Source organism: Stenella coeruleoalba, assembly GCF_951394435.1.
Source record: "Stenella coeruleoalba genome assembly, chromosome: 2".
NCBI lineage: Eukaryota > Metazoa > Chordata > Mammalia > Artiodactyla > Delphinidae > Stenella > Stenella coeruleoalba.
In genome coordinates, this window is record NC_137147.1 from 52,871,539 (window position 1) to 52,891,664 (window position 20,126).

General features: G+C 34.7%; 1 pseudogene across 1 annotated transcript; it reads right to left on the minus strand.

The window, feature by feature from the left end:
* Positions 1-4,388: 4,388 nt before the first annotated feature.
* LOC307182048 (proteasome subunit beta type-6-like) lies at positions 4,389-4,967 on the minus strand (annotated as a pseudogene). The gene has a single exon. The product of its transcript is annotated as a proteasome subunit beta type-6-like (transcript).
* Between the last annotated feature and the right edge of the window lie 15,159 nt (positions 4,968-20,126).

Sequence of the window (20,126 nt, forward strand, 5' to 3'; positions counted from 1 at the left end):
AAAGATTTATGAAGTCATTTCCCTTTTCTGAAAATATGAATGTATTTAAAAACAATTGATCTTGAAACCACTGGAATTGCTTTCCTGCCTACCTTTTTAATCTTCCGTCATCTATCCTTTTCTGGGACAGTAACTTTTCTTACACATTTTATCAGGCCTCTTACTTTTACTGCCTTAGCTTTCTCCTTAAGATTATCAAATTATCTTCAAGTTGTATTGCAATCACTTCAGACATGTCTACCTCTCCATATTTTCCAACAAAAAAATTAGAGTAAAAAACAAAACAGTAACTACACATTTTCTCTATCAGACAACTGTGCTATTTGTCAATATACCATTTTCAAATCCCTCATATACTGCCCTTTTGTACCCTTCCCTTGATCCTTTCCTGAAAAGATTCTTTTCAGGAAAGATAATTTTAATATGCAATGCTATTTTTATTCTAAGCCTTTATTCAGCAAACAATTGTAAAGGAAGACAAATTGTCTTAAAAAATTGTTTTCAATTATTAAAAATCTAATGTTTTTCTCTTCAGAAGAACTTTTAATCATTCTATTTCTGAAGACAGGAGATATTTCACATGATTGATTTTTCTATCAAGAGTTTCAATGTCATGAAATTTAGTATAAAAATAAAATATCTTGCTCTTTACTATTCATTAATCAGAACCTAATTCATTCTTTGAAGAAGACATAAGTTTTCTTTATTTGGCCCGACTAAATACCTGATTGCTTCAAAAAACATTTTGAGTAAATGAAATTCCTAATCTGGATGGAAAATGAAATCCATCTCAACCTTGCTCTCTCATAGTTAGCTTTTACCTTTGTTCGGTAATGCTACAAATTTCTCTCTCTCTCTCTCCCCCCACCCCAAAATGTTTCATCTCTCTTTCTTCATTCCCATTACTAGTTTTCCCCCTCTCACAGCAAAAGACAAAAGTCAGAAGGGTTGTATTTTCTATTTGAGTCAGGAGAAAAATTTGAAAATAAGTGAATAGTACACTGACAACATTTTCAGAATTCATAGCAAGCATTTTATTGAATTTAATAATCTTCAAGTGCAAAGGGATTGTCTTTTAAGTCTCTGACTAGGAAAGTCAGAGATTCAGTCAGAGGCTATTCATAGAAACAGGTGCTCAAATTTTTTCTTACTGGACAGGATTTTTTTTTTTTTTTTTTTTTTTTTTTTTTGCATTACGCGGGCCTCTCACTGTTGCGGCCTCTCCCGTTGCAGAGCACAGGCTCCGGACGCGCAGGCCCAGCGGCCATGGCTCACGGGCCCAGCCGCTCCGCGGCATGTGGGATCTTCCCAGACCGGGGCACGAACCCACGTCCCCTGCATCGGCAGGCGGACTCTCAGCCACAGCGCCACCAGGGAAGCCCTGGACAGGATTTTAAGAACAAGTATAATGACATCATTGTAGAGAAGAGATACTGGAGGTTCACGGGGGGAGAAGTGTCTTTCCCCTTGTTACCCAACTTACTAGCTCACCATCTGCTGGCAAACAAGGTCCAGCTTTGTGTCCATCCACAGAGGGGAAAGATTTATCCGTGGTTGGCAATCACAGTTACTCCTCTTCTTCAGGTCACAGTTCCTCCATGAACCATGAGGAGCATTCAGTGAGGAAGAATTCCAGAAATTCACTCTGAGCACACTTCCATTCACCCACATGGAAGAGGGCTCTGCACTGGTAACCCTTGGCCTTATAGAAATTGTCCAGAATAAAGCAACTAAAGGATATTAGGTTATTTTTGTGAATCTATGCAGGTTTTAAAACGGTGATTTACTAGTTTCTCCTACAGTCAACTAGATGACAGTTTAAATTTTACTAAATGTTTTGGTCAAAAACAAATGCTAAATTAACTGCAGTTAGATAAATGTCCATAACTTCATTGTAATGAAGTAGATAATCAATACATTAAACAAGATAGCTTGGATTTGAATCCCAGCTCTGCCACTTAAGATCTGTGTAAATTTGAGCAAAAACTCTTGGTAACTCAATTTTCTTAGCTTTAAAATGGAGACAATAAATTTAACTTTATCTTTGTGCTATTTCGAGGATGGAACAATTCAAAACGTGTTGAACTCTTGGAATAAACTGACACACAGTAAGAGCTCAAAGATGTAATTACTAATTAAATATTAAATAAACTTAAAAATATTTTTCATTGCTGCCCATGCCTTGCTACAGCTAGTTCCCCAGTGATGTTCATTTCTAGGCTCTGCTTACCCCATTTTCCTTGCAGTCCGGGGAAGTAGTGGCTTAATCCATGACTAATTTCTGGGTTGGATCACTGTCCTCTATTTACCCTTTCAGGTCTTTCTTCACCTTGTAACTAGCTCCCCATCTTTGAAATTATCTGGTGTGGATTCTCTTTTGTTGATTAACCCCTGATACATCTGCCCAAACTCAATATAAATTTATTTTCTACTACTCACTTCTGTCCCTTAGAACTATGTATTATATGTGTACATCTTAATGGCTACCAAGGTGTATACATGAGTATATTTTACATCATCTTTATATTGCTCCCTACCCAATATATCTCTGTGCATTTCAATAGATTTTAAAATTATAAGGTAGACACTAATATTTATCAAAGTAATTATATATGAAAATTTTTGTAGTATGTGCCTAATGAAAAATATTTGAAGAAAGCATATCAAATATTAACTGATATATCTGGAAGATGGAATTTGGATTACATTTTATTCCCTTTATTATTCTTTTTAACAGAAATTATTTGGTGTTTCCAAAAATGTTTACAAGAAATACATATTGCTTATGATCTGGCAATTCCACTCCTGGCATATATCTGGAAAAAACTAAAACACTAATTGGAAAAAACTATAAAACACCAATGTTCATAGCAGCTTTATTTACAATAGCCGAGATGCAGAAGCAGCCCAAGTGCCCATCAAAAGACAATTGGATTAGAACATGTGGTATATGTATGTACAATAGAATATTACTTAGCCATTAAAAAGACTGAAATTCTGCCATTTGAAGCAACATGGATGGACCTAGAGAATATTATGCTTAGTGAAATAAGTCAGAGAAAGACAAATACTGTATAATATCACATATGTGGAATCTAAAAAAAATCAATAATACAAATGAATGTATATGCAAAACAGAAACAGACTCGTAGACATAGAAAACAAACTTGTAGTTACCAAAGGGAAGAGTGAAGGGGAAAGGGACAAATTAGGGGTATGAGGTTAACAGATACAAACTACTATGTTTAAAATAGATAAACAACAATGATACACTGTATAGCACAGGAAATAATAGCCATTATCTTGTAATAACCTATAATGGAGTATAACCTGCAAAAATGCTGAATCACTATGCTGTACACCTGAAACTAATATAATATTGTAAAGCAACTAGTTCAATAAAAAAGAAAAATATATATTGCTTTTATAATCAGAAAAAATCTATATAACCAAATGGGCTAATGCAGTTTTATAATTGTTCACGGTTATGGACATTTACTTAGAAACAGTAAGCATATTAAAAGATACTATGTATTGCCTATTTTAGGAAAATCCACCCTTAAAGTCTAATCCAAACTCAAATAGTCCTTTGAACACAAAATAGTGCTTCCTTCTAGAGAAATATTACAGTTGGAAATGATTTTATTTAAAATGTTATGATCTGGAAACTTGAGGCTGGTTAGTTCATTTCTTAGTCTATGCTTAGTTATATGTTACCTCAGCTTGTCTATGCTCCTTGCTACATCAGGTCCCCCAATGATTATTAGCTACTTTATGGGAGGCATCGGGTTCTATCTTCTAATCTCCCACTGTTCTTTCATAAACAGGTAATAATGATGATAATAACAATAACAGTAATAATAAAACATCTATTTACCATCTAAATTAGGCATCATAGGACATCATCTCTTGTCATTACAACCAAATGGAATATTATCATCATTTTACAGATGAGGAACATGTGCAAGAGAAATTAATTTGCATAAGCTTACAGTTCATTAGGTGGTAGAACCTAGATTCAAAAGGAATCTTATTTTATAAAAGAATACAATAATTATATCTTAATCCTTTAAATATAATATTTCATCTTTTGGGAGACATTGAAATCCTTGAGGAATGAAGAATGCACATTCTGGCAGGAATGTTTCTTCTGCAGATGTATGCTCTTCCTGTACCACAGAGCACACAGAGAGGCTCAAGTACAACACTAGATATGAGAGAGCTTGTTTTAACCATGAACATGTTTCACGGGGCACAAAAGCTACTGATTACTTCATCAATTACTGAAGTCAAATCTGCTTCCTTCTTTCACATCCCCCACAGGCATTTTTTTTTTCTCACTGACAAACTGTTTATTGAATTTTGCCATCAATATGGGGTGTCTCTTGTTGTATCTTAGAATCCTAGGATTCAGGGAGGTGGTAAAGTGGCAATGGTGAATTTGGGAATCTGGTATCCCAAAAGTACCCTCCGCTCTACCCCTGATTCTACAATGGCTGCCAGGCGGATCACCCCTCCGCTGGAGCCGTCCCACTCCATGGCCAAAGCGAGAGCTGCCCCCCTTCTTGGGGGTCCCAGCCCGTAATGATGATTCCTGCCGTCAGGTCTTCTGGGTATCGGTAACTCATCTCCTTAAAGAGGCTGGCTGACGTGTGTACCAGCGGAGGCTCATTCAGCTCAATGCTGTGGAAACCAAGCGCTACTGCCTGGCTATCAGCTGCTGAGCCTGAGCGGCAGCAAAAAATACGGTCATGAATAGGGGTCAGCTTGTCAGTCACTCGATTGGCGACGTATGACTCAGTGGTTGTTCTGGAGTCGACTCCTAGAACCACGCCCCAATCAAATTGCACGGCCATGAGAGTGGTCCCTGTTGAGACTTTCTGGTTTTCCCAGTTGCGGGTAATGGCCTCAGGCCCCTAGGCTGGTGCTGGCCGCGCTCCCCGAGCAGCTACTAAGGTGTCCGCCATCTTCTCGTCCCGTACGGCCACAAAGCAACTGTTGTAAAGCACCACAACTCTAGCACTTCCAAAAAGTCTCCAAGGAAGAATTATAATACTGTATGTTAATATTCCAAATATTTAAAAATAATTTCTGTTCTTAAAATCATGTCTGACATTTATCTATGAGAAGGTGCCACCTGCTGTAATGAACTGATCATTAGAGAAGGAAGGAAAAGTGGACCAGCAGACCAAAGAATCCAAACTACAGTGTGTGTGTGTGTGTGTGTGTGTGTGTCTGTGTGTGTGTGTGTCTGTGTGTGTGTGTTCCACCTTAGAGAACTAGTTTCTTATCTCTCTGTTTCCTCACCATCACCACTATGGGGGGGGGGGGAGTGAAGGGGGGAGAAAGAAAAAGAGATAAGATTTGTCTTCAAACCTGTAGGACAAGGAATTTACTTTTCTTTCCCTTTTACAGTATAAATCAGTAGACTTGTATAAATATCAACAAATTGCTTTCCAAAAAGCTTAAATTATTTTACTTTTCAACAAGGAGTATGAGAGTTTACCTGTCTCATTAAAACTTTAAATATTAATATTATTTATTGCTAATTTGATAGTTTAAAAATTTGTTCATTTCTGTGTTAATCTGCATTTCTTTTACTGTCAGAATGACTACATTTTCATGAATTTATCAATCATATGTATTTCCTCTTTTGTGAATTATCTCCAGATATGCCATTTCCATTATTTGTGGGCTTTGACATCTTCTTTAGAGTACCCTCATAGACTATAGGTATTATCTGATTGCTTTATTTATTACCATAGTTAATAATTTTATTTTCAACTTGCAGTTTTAATTTTTTATATTCACACAAAATTTTTAATGTTTTAGGTCAAATCTATTAATCTTGCTTTTTATGCTATATTTTTTCACTTTGATACACAGAATGTTATTCCCATCCAGAGATAAGGCAAATATTCACCTACATTTTTGTCTAGCTTTTTAATATGCTCATTTTTTTCACAGTACTTTTGTACAATTGGAACTGAGTTTTGTGAATGCGAGAGAAATGAGTCTTTCTTGCTAATTTCTCAGTAATTTTATTGAATAAAACAAAATTTCACCAATTATGATATTTCCTAACTTGATTAAATATCAAATGAGAAAGCCCAAAAGAAAACCATGTGCACCCAGCATTCAAGTCAGAGATCATCAAGAGGAAGCCATCAGGCTGCCTCCTACAGCTTTTATTAGAAAGGCAATTCCACGCTGAATTTACTGTACTCCAGGGTCTGACTTTCTGCCTGACATAGTCCAAGTGCTGATTTGTCAACACATCAAAAATAGATTTTTCTCCTAGGAGTGATACATCTAAACCAAACTTACACAAGACTGATACACAAAGCCAGATGTCAATGAATTCATTTACAGCGAGAAGTGTAACTGCCACAATGACCACACACTCATGTCTCCAGGATCAGTGCTTTTATTTCAATAAGGCAGACAGGCAGACAGCTCAGAATAACAATCGAAAATGGCTGGGTTGGTAATTCCTGGTGGCCCAGTGGTAGCACTTTCACTGCCGGGGCCTGGGTTCAATACCTGGTCGGGGAAATAAGATCTCACAAGCCGGTGGCACAGCCAAAAAAAAAAAAAAAACTGCTTTATTTATTTATTTTTTTTGTCATTAGTCAACTGATGCTTTACAATATACACAATTGTATGGCTGCTTTATGGTGATTTTATATGCACAGTTATGTGCTAATTTCACAATTCACCTCTTTGAGAGTAAGCTAATTTCCAAGTTCTTAGAAATATGATATACTCTAACACCAAAATGCTGATAATAATGTTGTTTCTGCTTATCTTTTTCTATTTGTGTTAAATCTTCCTGTTTATTCTTATACTATAGTTCAACTGTCTTTTAACTACAGTATTGGTTAAATATGTTTTAATATATGGTAGGGAAATTTTATTTTTACTCCTCTGTTTCAAACTATTTGTAGCTATTTTTGCCTCTTTCTTATTTAAGAACAATTTTAGAAGCACCTTAGCTTTTGAATAAGAAAAAATGACATTTTGAGATTATTATTGAAATCAAGTTAAGTAAATAAATATTAGAAGAACCAAGATCTTTATACTCTCAGGGCTTCCATTCACAAGCATGATTTGTCTCTTCATTGATTCAATGCTTGTATATTAATAAAATCTTATCTCACTCAGGCTCTACCTAATGTCCTACTATTTTATATTTTATGGGGGGATTATCGACAGGGTACTTTTTCATTGTAACTTATTACTGCTGCTATCCAGAAAAGTTATTCTCAAAAATATTCATTAGAGATAGTCTTACAACCAGACCATTCGTTGAAGTGTCTCATTATACTTTACTCATTTATGCCCACTAGATCCAGTTTCATCTGTATATTTTTATTCATGAGCAAAGATTTATGACCAGGTACCAGGCACAATGTGAAATTCTGAAGGCACAATGTGAAATTCTGAAGAAACAGAATAAGGAACTTGTTCTAGTGAATGGGAAAGAATAAAAAGAAAACTGAATAAAGAGAGATGACATTAAAAAGAGGAAGAATAAATATCTAGCCTAGAGATTCAGTATATTACTATGTGATGCTTTATATATAGATTTGCTTCAAATCATTGTGCTCATCTTCAATTATAGATTTGTGCTTGACCGTGTTTTTCCTTGCTAACAACTGCAATTGCTCTATCTCATTTGATTTATAGTGTTGCACTTTTAAATTTTCAATAGATATAATTTTATATATAATTTTATAATACATGTTATAATATTACATAATATATAATAACATAATTTATAAAGAATTATCATTATCAAAAAGACTTGACTCTAGGCATCACTGTTCAGATATCTTTGAATTTCAAACTATCTGTGAATATGGATAGATCCTACAAGAATCACAGATATCTAAGTGGAATATAGTAAAATAATAACCACCCTTTTTACCTTCGCAAGTTTTAAGCAATGATTGATCACCTTGGAGTGAGGATTTTGAAAATGTACTGTGTAAGGAAGTAGTACAAGCCCTGGGAAACCATGAGCTGTGAACTCAATGGACTTTATAGGTAGTAAAAGTAATAGTTTTCCACATCTAGGGCCTGAAGAATACTGCATTTACCTAAACAGAATCGGGACAATTTTCATGTAGGAAATCTCTACTTTAAAGAGACTGTCTTAATCCATTTAATGCTATAACAAAATACCACAGACTGGGAGGCTTATAAACCACAAACATTTATTTCTTTCAGTTCTAGAGGCTGGAAGTCCAAAATTAGGGTGCCAGCATGGTCAGGTGAGGGCTCTCTTCCAAGTTGCAGACTGCTCATTATATCCTAATAAGTCGGAAGAGGCTAGGGATCACTCTGGAGCCTCTTTTATAAGGGCACTAATCTCATTTATGAGGGCTCTGTGCTCATGACCTAATCACTTCCCAAAGTCCATCACACTGACCATCAGATTAACATAGGAATCTGAGGGGGGACATAAATATTCAGACTATAGCAGATATATTGATCTTTTCCAAATAAGAAAAACTATCAATTTAATCAATATTAGCTTTTTTTTAAATCCCTGAGCCCAGGAAATTTTCAGATTTCATTGTGCTTTTTGTCTGCAGTTTCTCCTTTTGTATAGTCATAAGGAAATATATTCATAAATTAGAAATTCATCCAGATAATTTATATTCAGCTTTCTATTTTTACATTTCTTTCTAGTCTGATGTGACTAGTATGGCAATTCATATTTGATGGGGTAATAGAGTAGTAGTATCTGCCCTTTTGTGCCCTTATTTTAGCTACAAATAGCAACTATGAAAATACAGGAAAAAAAATTCAGCTGGATGTGGAGAAGTATTGCTAAAATATCACAGAACTAGTGGAAAAGTTATATCTGCTGGCTTGGTGGGGATGTACTTTCTTTGCTATGTTTTTGGTGCTGCTGTGCTTCTAATTGAAAAGAAAATTGAATAATGTTACCAGGCCAGCTTTTGGATATATGGTCAATATATATTTTTAAATTTTCAGGCACAGAGAGGAATTCTATACATTTATTTGCAATTTTGCTTTTGAAGTTTCTAGGAATGTGAGTGTTTATACATAAGTTATATAACTAAATATAAATCCTGGGTGTATTATACACTATGTATTTTTTGTGGATCATGAATTATTTTCAAACAACATTTTTAGTTCTAAACTGAAATCACAACACACAATCAAATGATCTTTCAACCAAGTGTTTCATCATGAGCAATGTTACCCATACAAGCCTTTTATGCTATCAGCTATCTGTCACAGACTTAAGCAGCCCCCAAACCGGGAACTCCTTTTCTTTTTTTTTTTTAAGAATTGCCTATTTGCATTACTCCAGAAAAATCCACATGTTAAATCATCTACAAACAGACTAAGTAAAATAGTAGCAAGATGCAGTGTGATCTAGAGGAATAAATCTTAATCTGGAAATCAAAAGATGTAGGTTCTAATCACATTTTCACAGCTACTTGTGTGATACTAGGAAAATCAGTCCTTCTGGTATTCAAACATCCTCTACAAAATGGAGTGGTTAGATAAAGTAATCAATGCAAAAATACTCTGACATTCTCATACATCTATGTTCAATGGCTGTTGGATGTTGTACAGCAAAAATCATAGAGGTGAAGTGGTCATGGTGAAATTTACCATGATGAATAATCATATGTTTGGGCTTATATTAGGATTTGAGTTTGAATAAATAAAACTTTGAGACTTTTGAACAAAATTATTTTAGCTCTTCTTTCATTTTCTTTTCTAACTATGATTATGTGATCATATGAATTATGATTGGTTTACAAATAATAGTCAACATATTTTACTATGCCACTACATATGGAAACATAGCCTTTAAATAGATTTCTTCTAAGCAAGGTGAATGTGATCAAAGACTGAAGTTTGAACTCATATTGCCTCCTTGCATGTAGAAATTGCCTTCTGAGAAAGTAATTTGGCCCCTTTAGAGGCAAACTTTGGAATGTATAGTAAGATACAAGAAGATGTTTTATTATTACAAAGCCCTCGTTTCGCTGACTGGAACTCTGCCATAATACCTCCTGATTCAGAAAAGAATAAACAGTTTATAAACTGGGCTCTGCTGAAGTAATCATCTTCATTAGCACGATTTTCATCTGACCCTGTATTGACCCTGGAGTTCCAATTAACTTAAGTTTAAGCATAATTGTGAACATATGGTAAATGAAGAATACATGAACCTGAGTGAATTTACAAAGTCAGCTATACAAAAACAGACTCTTAGAGGTCAAACTAAACTAATATGTAAATACATAATAACTTTCACCTCCAGAAACAGAGGTTATTCTCTCTCTGAAAATAATTGCTATCATTCTAGCTTCATAAGTATGCGTTGTTATTGCTTTGTAAGTCAACCTGATTTCAAATCTTGCTTTTCCTTCTATTTTATAATCCTTATTATAGTATTTTATGTCAATCTCTTCTCATTTAAAAATATTCCTATTTTCTTAATGCAGACACAATTAACCTTGTCTAGAACAATCCTGTTTTTATATAAAATTTCAAGCTGGTGAAGGCATATATAAAAGGAAAACTTCTGAAAGCAGTAAATTGCTCAGTTTACATTCTCCAACATCAGCATGTCTAAATGTCCCTCTTTACCCAGTAAGTATCCTTCTGTGCTTGCTCTTTCCATAATGGTTTTGGCTTCTTTAAAATCCAAGCTGCTGACCACTCTTTCATAGGGTAGAATTCAAGTAAAAAATATAAAGAATAAAGGCTTTGTAACGATTGCAATTCAAATATTTGCAATATTTGAAGAGCTAAGGGCTGATCACTAATTTGGAAGTTAAATGAGGATACCCATACAAATGATTTTCATTTCTATCTTACGTTTTAATGTAAAAAGTATTTGCAGAAGTATTAAGTATATTTTAATTCCCTCCTTTACTATTTAAGAGCGATGCTTGGCCATGAATGATGTATATTTGATGACTAGCTCCTTTATTGTGAATAATTCAATGAAATTATTTTGTACTTCAAAGAAATAGTCAACTTCCTAATATTCTTTGTATTATCTGATGTATGTTTAGGGAAATCATCACAGTAGCTTACCACCAATTATAATATTACTGATACAAAAAATAAAGAGCACATAAGAATGATTACAGGGGGCTTCCCTGGTGGCGCAGTGGTTGAGAGTCCGCCTGCCGATGCAGCGGACATGGGTTCGTGCCCCGGTCCGGGAAGATCCCACATGTCGCGGAGTGGCTGGGCCCGTGGGCCATGGCCGCTGAGCCTGCGCGTCCGGAGCTTGTGCTCCACAACGGGAGAGGCCACAACAGTGAGAGGCCCGCGTACCGCAAAAAAAAAAAAAAAAAAAAAAAAAAAAAAAGAATGATTACAGGGCTTCCCTGGTGGCGCAGTGGTTAAGAATCTGCCTGCCAATGCAGGAGACACGGGTTCGAGCCCTGGTCCAGGAAGATCCCACATGCCGCGGAGCAACTAAGCCCGTGCTCCACGACTACTGAGCCTGCGCCCCTAGAGCCTGTGCTCCGTAACAAGAGAAGCCACTGCAATGAAAAGCCTGCGCACCGCAAGGAAGAGTAGCCCCCGCTCACTGCGACTAGAGAAAGCCCACGAGCAGCAACGAAGACCCAACACAGCCAAAAATAAATTAATTAATTAAATTAAAAAAAAAAAGAATGATTACAGGAAAGCAACTGTGAGACATTTGAGGTTACTTCTGTTGGAATTAATTGAAAGCCAAAGAAAGTACTTGATTTCGATCAAGCAAACAGAATCTTCTTAACTCAAAGCCCCAACCTCATTTAATTTTTTTTGAATTTTATTTATTTTTTTATACAGCATGTTCTTATTAGTTATCCATTTTATACATATTAGTGTATACATGTCAATCCCAATCTCCCAATTCATCCCACCACCACCCCCCTCCACCACTTTCACCACTTGGTGTCCATATGTTTGTTCTCTACACCTCTGTCTCTATTTCTGCCCTGCAAACAAGTTCATCTGTACCATTTTTCTAGGTTCCACATATAATTTTGATTCTCTCCCAGATCTGAAGGCCAAACACTATCCAAATCTTCAATTTTCTTGCAAAGCACCTGACAACAAAACAAGACAAGGTATAGAACATGATAAAACTGGAAAGCACATGCATTTTTGAGATAGAGAAAGAGAATGCAGGAATGATCACACACCTAGCATTGTGCTTGGGACAGAGTGGATGGCAGATTGCTGACTAAACTTATGACTAACATTGATACAATGACAATGCAAGAATGACTTATCCACCTGTCTAACAAGAATGACCTTGCATGTAATGCAAACACATTCAACAATAAGGTTACAATAATGTTCAGCACCATGGCAAAAACATAAATTAGAACAACTTATGAGCATCTTTGAACTGTAATATTACAGATTTCACTTTAAATTCTCCTTTCCTTAACTGAAGAACAAAGTGGTTTATTCAAGAATGGGTTCATTTCATCTAATACTAGCTTAACTATAGATACTCAAAATCCCTATAAATAACTGTGCTGGTCTCCTGCGGTCCTCACAATAAACGCTTCTATAAAAAAAGAGTCCTGTGGAATGGATGCATACATCATAGAAATACAAAGGTAGAAAATCCACTTTTGTCACCTAAAAACTATTGTACAGGGAGAGTCTTGATTTTTTTTTTTTTTTTTTTTTTTTTTTTTTTTTGCGGTACGCGGGCCTCTCACTGTTGTGGCCTCTCCCGTTGCGGAGCACAGGCTCCGGACGCGCAGGTTCAGTGGCCATGGCTCACGGACCCAGACGCTCTGCAGCATGTGGGATCTTCCCGGACTGGGGCACGAACCCGTGTCCCGTGCATCAGCAGGTGGACTCTCAACCACTGCGCCACCAGGGAAGCCCCTGAGTCTTGATTTTTAATAGCATAAAGAGAAATAATTTTATGCGCCTTCATTCATAAAATATTTGTATTTTATTCATACTGAGAAAAAGGATTATATTGAGTATTTAGAATTCTTTTGTAAGACTAAAAAAAAAGAATGTTTCTATAAACACGGCATTTTGAATTCTATCCTGAAGAGAGATATGCAAGCAGTGATGTTTCATATTAAACTATAATTTTTATTTTTCTCAAATTTTCTATTATGTATTCTCCCTGTAACTCATTTAAACATCTTAAAATGATCTAAGTGAGGATATTTTATACAATGTAATAAATGTTTTCTACTGCAGATAAAACTCATCTCTTTTTTCTTTCTGAATGTAGAATATCTGGTCTCTAATCTTTAGGCTATATGCGTAAATTCTTTGGTGAATGCTATCAAGCAACACATTAGTCCTGTGTTTACAGTGACTGTATATAAACATTTGGGCAATGAATGAGATATTTAGTTAAATCAATTTTTTTCTTGTGTTTGAATATTGCATGTTCTAGCTATATTGTTCTTGGAAATAGTGATACTTTTCTTCTTGGCTTTGTTTTCCCACTGGATATGTTTCACAGTGGTCTTCCTTATGATATAACACTTTTGATAAAAATTAGGAGAGTGGTCAGACAGTGGCCCAGTAATTTTTTATGATTCCATAATACCTTTCAACTCTGTGATTTCTAAAATTTAAAGAATCGTAGAAAACTGTGAGTGTGTAAGGAGTCTCAGGAGCATCTAAGACTTTACATTCTTTTTTGTTGTAGAGTCTTTCATTTTTTAAGATCAAACTCTAAATATGGTTTTTATGCAATAACTTTATGAAGTATCTAAAAAATATCTCAGGTTGCTCCACTAAGACAATACTACCCCTTCCCTGTTCATCACTCAATTTTGACTAGTCATCTTCCACCTTACTAACTTTATTGATTGTACTGTATACTAACAAAATTATTAATATTTGTAACAGACACTCCTATAAATAAAAATAGGCCATGAAGTCTGAAAAGAAGCAATGTCAGGAAAATATAAATAAAAATCTATCTAGTATAACCACATTAAAATTAATTAAAGTAATTTTTAGGAAAAAACTTTGTCAAACTCATGAAGACTATAGGTAAATATATTGCAAAAAATATATCACAAAAGAATTTTGAAAACAGCAAACAACTCCAAAAATTTTTAAAGTACTGTAGAGCAGATTAAAAGAAAATTCAAAAAAGCAAATAATGTTGATAAAAGCAGATATTAAAACACAGATGCAAAAAGACAAAAGAAATTAATTTTTATGCTTGTTTTTTGAAGAATAAATTACAAATGTCTAGCAATAATAGTCACAGGGAATGAAAAAGGGGAAAGCACAGATAAATAAATTAAGAATGAAAAAGAAAACAAAACTGATAAAATGGAAATATATGTAAAACAATAACTAGAATAAACTGTATGCCAATAAATTAGAAAAGCTAAATGTAATTGATAGTTTTCCAGGAAATTTTAAATTACCAAATTTGACTCACAAAGGTACAGCACACTTAAATGAAATATAACCATTAAAGAAGCTGAACTTGTAGTCAAAAATTTCATAAAGGACACCAGAAAGACTTTTTATTGGCATGTTAATCATATCTTCAAGGACAGTTAATTCATAACTTACACAAAATATTTCAAAGATAAAGTGGGAAAGATGTCCAACTGGTTTTTAAAGAATAGTACAACTTTTATACAATAATTGGAAAAGTATGCAAAAAATTTGTAATTTTTTTAACTTATAAATTTAAATCTAAAAACTCCAGATAAAATATTTTCAGACAAAATCAAGTAGAGTGCCAAAAATAATATATCAGGATAAAGTAGTACTTATCCTTTTAATATAAAAGTAATTCACGGGACTTCCCTGGTGGCACAGTGGTTGAGATTCTGCCTGCCAATGCGATGGAAACGGGTTTGAGCCCTGGTCCGCGAAGATCCCACATGCTGCGGAGTGGCTAGTCTTGTGCGCTACAACTGCTGAGCCTGCGCTCTGGAGCCCATGGGCCACAGCTGCTGAGCCTGTGTGCCACCACTGCTGAAGCCTGTGCACCTAGAGCCCGTGTTCCGCAACGGGACAGGCCACTGCAGTGAGAGGCCCGTGCACCGCAGCAAGGAGTGGTCCCCACTCGCCACAGCTGGAGAGGGCCCATGCACAGCAATGAAAACCCAATGCAGCCAAAAATATATAAATAAATAAATTTATTTTTTTTAAAAAGTAATTCACCATCATAAATCTATCAGTATAATGCACTTCATAAACAGAAAAATTATTCTACAAAATCCAACAAGTCTTCTTGATTTAAAAAAACTTAGCAAGCCAGGCATATATGAGATTTCTTTTCTACTAAAAATTTGCAGCAAATATACATTTTGTACACTTTGTATATTTATGCTTTATCTTTTTTATTAACTGAGCTGAACATTTGTCTAATTTATGTATATTTTAAAAATATTGACTAACTTGATTACTCTTTTCTTCATTAATTTCTGATTTTATCTTTATTATTTATTATATTTTCTTTATAATTTTCCCAAGTTTTTTAATTTGAAGATTTAATTTGTTCTATACATATGTGAATATGTACATATATATGATTAAGTGTTTAAGGCTGTACATTTTCCTATGATCATTGGCTTTATATTTAAATATTAGATTCTGATATGTAATATTTTAATTATTATACTATCATAGGGATTAATAATTCTAAGAAAATTGATGAACTGATTCTCAGTTTTATCCAAAAATCTGTTCTGTTAAATAGCTATCGTAAAAAAAAATTTAAACAACATTATTAAAAAGAGTTAGCATTGATTGGTTCAATATTAGAGGCATAAATAAATAGAAGAGAAGTTGGGTCAGAAAGACATGCATAGGCATATAAATGAGTTTACTATTAGGTAAATTTGGCTTTTAAGTTTAGCTGGAGAAAGATGGACTATTTAATAATAAAGAGAGTTTTGACATTTGATCATGTATTTGGAAAAAAACAAAAGCTAAACTTCTATTCAAAACTTTACATAACAGCAAGCTTCTGATGAATTGAAGTACACATAATAGAACATAAATATGCTAGAAGGAAACAAATGGTTTTATTTTGTAATGTTGGAATGTGGAAAGTTTTCCTAAAAAGACACTATATATGTATGTATACATATGAGATTTTATAACGTAAAATTATTCATCTTAAGAAAGAACTTATGGGGCTTCCCTGGCGGTGCAGTGGTTGAGAGTCCGCCTGCCAATGCAGGGGACACGGGTTCGTGCCCCGGTCTGGGAGGATCCCACATGCCGCGGAGCGGCTAGGCCCGTGAGCCATGGCCGCTGAGCCTGCCTGTCCGGAGCCTGTGCTCTGTAACGGGAGAGGCCACAACAGTGAGAGGCCCACATACTGTTGAAAAAAAAAAAAAAAAAAAAAAAAAAAGAAAGAAAGAACTTATGACAGAATTAAAAAGCCTAGTGGCAAACTGGCATAAAAATTTGCAATGTGCAATTACAAAAATTATTCATATTAACAATATATAAATATATCTTACCAACAAATAAAAAAAGAACCTTCCAGAAAACCTGAGCAAAATGCATTAGCAAAATTCACTTCTGAAAAGTTACTATTTCATCAATACTTGAACATGTGCACAAATATATAGAAGTATACATAAATATACCCACTTATATACACATATTTATGTGCTATATTAAAAATTATACATATCTATTTTAAGAAAATAGAAAAAATAAATTATGGCACATATGTATTATGAAGCTATTAAAAAGAATTTGATTTATTCACATCAAAATATTTCAAAGACATATGTTTTTGTGTGTGTGTGATCATACACTAAGAGAGGAAACAATAAAAGAGAGAACAAAAGAGTGGCTTCCTCTATGGTATACAATGGGATGAGCAAGGAAGAATTTTCTTATTGTGTGTAATGTTTAGTGTTTGATATTTTTATAATATAGATACATAATTTTAATTTTTAAAAATAAAGTATTAATGTGAAAATACTAGAAACAGAATAGTTCGCATTCTATTGTTATTTCTTATCTTTCATATATAGTGGATGCCATAAATTTTTAATGTCTTTACAGAGGTACATCTACAATTACACATTTGGAATTCGTAAGGTCGAGGTATTAAAATGGAAGGGACATACTTAAAACTTATTTTGATGTATAAGAAAAGTATCATCCATTTTTGTATCCTCTGCAGAGTGTGGAAAGAAGTTCGTATTCCATGAGTTTTTGTTTGTTTTCCTTTGTTTTATTTTTGGTTCACTTTGCATGAAACATTACAGTATAGGAGAATATGATCACTGATACCATGAGAGTGTGAAATGGATGTACTGAGTAAATCTGAAGAAAAGCTTTATGTGGAGCTTTGACAATCAGAAAATGGTAGAAAGATGTTAAAGTAAAAAAAATTAAAAATACATTTAAACATCTTAAGGAGTATTTATTGCATTAACAGAGTCTCTGCTTATAACTAACACCAAATAATTATTAAAATAATTTTTCTAAAATATATAACATTAAATGTGTGGCTATATAATTGACCACATAAATAATCAAAGTTCAGTAAAAATACAAAATTGAAAAATTTTAAAGTTGATTATTAAACCAGTTTTTTTGTTTTACATCTTTATTGGAGTATAATTGCTTTACAATGATGTGTTAATTTCTGCTTTACAACAAAATGAATCAGTTATATATATACATATGTTCCCATATCTCTTCCCTCTTGGGTCTCCCTCCCTCCCACCCTCCCTATCCCACCCCTCCAGGCGGTCACAAAGCACCGAGCTGATATCCCTGTGCTATGCGGCTGCTTCCCACTAGCTATCTACCTTACTACATTTGTTAGTGTGTATATGTCCATGACTCTCTCTCGCTTTGTCACAGCTTACCCTTCCCCCTCCCCATATCCTAAAGTCCATTCTCTAGTAGGTCTATGTCTTTATTCCTATCTTACCCCTAGGTTCTTCATGACATTTTTTTCCCCTTAAATTCCATATATATGTGTTAGCATACGGTATTTGTCTCTCTCTTTCTGACTTACTTCACTCTGTATGACAGACTCTAAGTCTATCCACCTCATTACAAATAGCTCAATTTCGTTTCTTTTTATGGCTGAGTAATATTCCATTGTATATACGTGCCATATCTTCTTTACCCATTCATCCGATGATGGACACTTAGGTTGTTTCCATCTGCGGGCTATTGTAAATAGAGCCACAATGAACATTTTGGTACATGACTCTTTTTGAATTATGGTATTCTCAGAGTATATGCCCAGTAGTGGGATTGCTGGGTCATATGGTAGTTCTATTTGTAGTTTTTTAAGGGACTGTTCTCCACAGTGGCTGTATCAATTTACATTCCTACCAACAGTGCAAGAGGGTTCCCTTATCTCCACACCTTCTCCAGCATTTATTGTTTCTAGATTTTTTGATGATGGCCATTCTAACTGGTGTGAGATGATATCTCATTGTAGTTTTGATTTGCATTTCTCTAATGATTACTGATGTTGAGCATTCTTTCATGTGTTTGTTGGCAGTCTGTATATCTTCTTTGGAGAAATGTCTATTTAGGTCTCCTGCCCATTTTTGGATTAGGTTGTTTGTTTTTTGTTATTAAGCTGCATGAGCTGCTTATACATTTTGGAATTAATCCTTTGTCAGTTGCTTCATTTGCAAATATTTTCTCCCATTCTGAGGGTTGTCTTTTGGTCTTCTTTATGGTTTCCTTTGCTGCACAAAAGCTTTGAAGTTTCATTAGGTTCCATTTGTTAATTTTTGTTTTTATTTCCATTTCTCTAGGAGGTGGGTCAAAAAGGATCTTGCTGTGATTTATGTCATAGAGTGTCCTGCCTATATTTTCCGCTAAGAGTTTGATAGTTTCTGGCCTTACATTTAGATCTTTAATCAATTTTGAGCTTATTATTTTGTATGGTGTTAGGGAGTGATCTAATCTCATACTTTTACATGTACCTGTCCAGTTTTCCCAGCACCACTTATTGAAGAGGCTGTCCTTTCTTCACTGTACATTCCTGCCTCCTTTATCAAAGATAAGGTGAGCATATGTGCGTGGGTTTATCTCTGGGCTTTCTATCCTGTTCCATTGATCTATCTTTCTGTTTTAGTGCCAGTACCATACTGTCTTGATTACTGTAGCTTTGTAGTATAGTCTGAAGTCAGGAAGCCTGATTTCTCCAGCTCTGTTTTTCGTTCTCAAGATTGCTTTGGCTATTCGGGGTCTTTTGTGTTTCCATACAAATGGTGAAATTTTTTGTTCTAGTTCTGTGAAAAAAGCCAGTGGTAGTTTGATAGGGATTGCATTGAATCTGTAGATTGCTTTGGGTAGTAGGTCATTTTCACAATGTTGATGCTTCCAATCCAAGAACATGGTATATCTCTCCATCCTTTTGTATCATCTTTAATTTCTTTCATCAGTGTCTTATTTTCTGCATACAGGTCTTTTGTCTCCTTAGGTAGGTTTATTCCTAGATATTTTATTCTTTTTGTTGCAATGGTAAATGGGGGTGTTTTCTTGATTTCACTTTCAGATTTTTCATCATTAGTGTACAGGAATGCCAGAGATTTCTGTGCATTAATTTTGTATCCTGCTACTTTACCGGATTCATTGATTAGCTCTAGTAGTTTTCTGGTAGCATCTTTAGGATTCTCTATGTATAGTATCATGTCATCTGCAAACAGTGACACCTTTACTTCTTCTTTTCCGATTTGGATTCCTTTTAGTTCCTTTTCTTCTCTGATTGCTGTGGCTATAACTTCCAAAACTATGTTGAATAAGAGTGGTGAGAGTGGGCAACCTTGTCTTGTTCCTGATCTTACTGGAAATGCTTTCAGTTTTTCACCATTGAGGACAATGTTGGCTGTTGGTTTGTCATATATGGCCTTTATTATGTTGAGAAAAGTTCCCTCTATGCCTACTTTCTGCAGGGTTTTTATCATAAATCGGTTTTGAATTTTGTCGAAAGCTTTCTCTGCATCTATTGAGATGATCATATGGTTTTTATCCTTCAATTTGTTAATATGGTGTATCACGTTGACTGATTTGCATATATTGAAGAATCCTTGCATTCCTGGAATAAACCCCACTTGATCATGGTGTATGATCATTTTAATGTGCTGTTGGATTCTGTT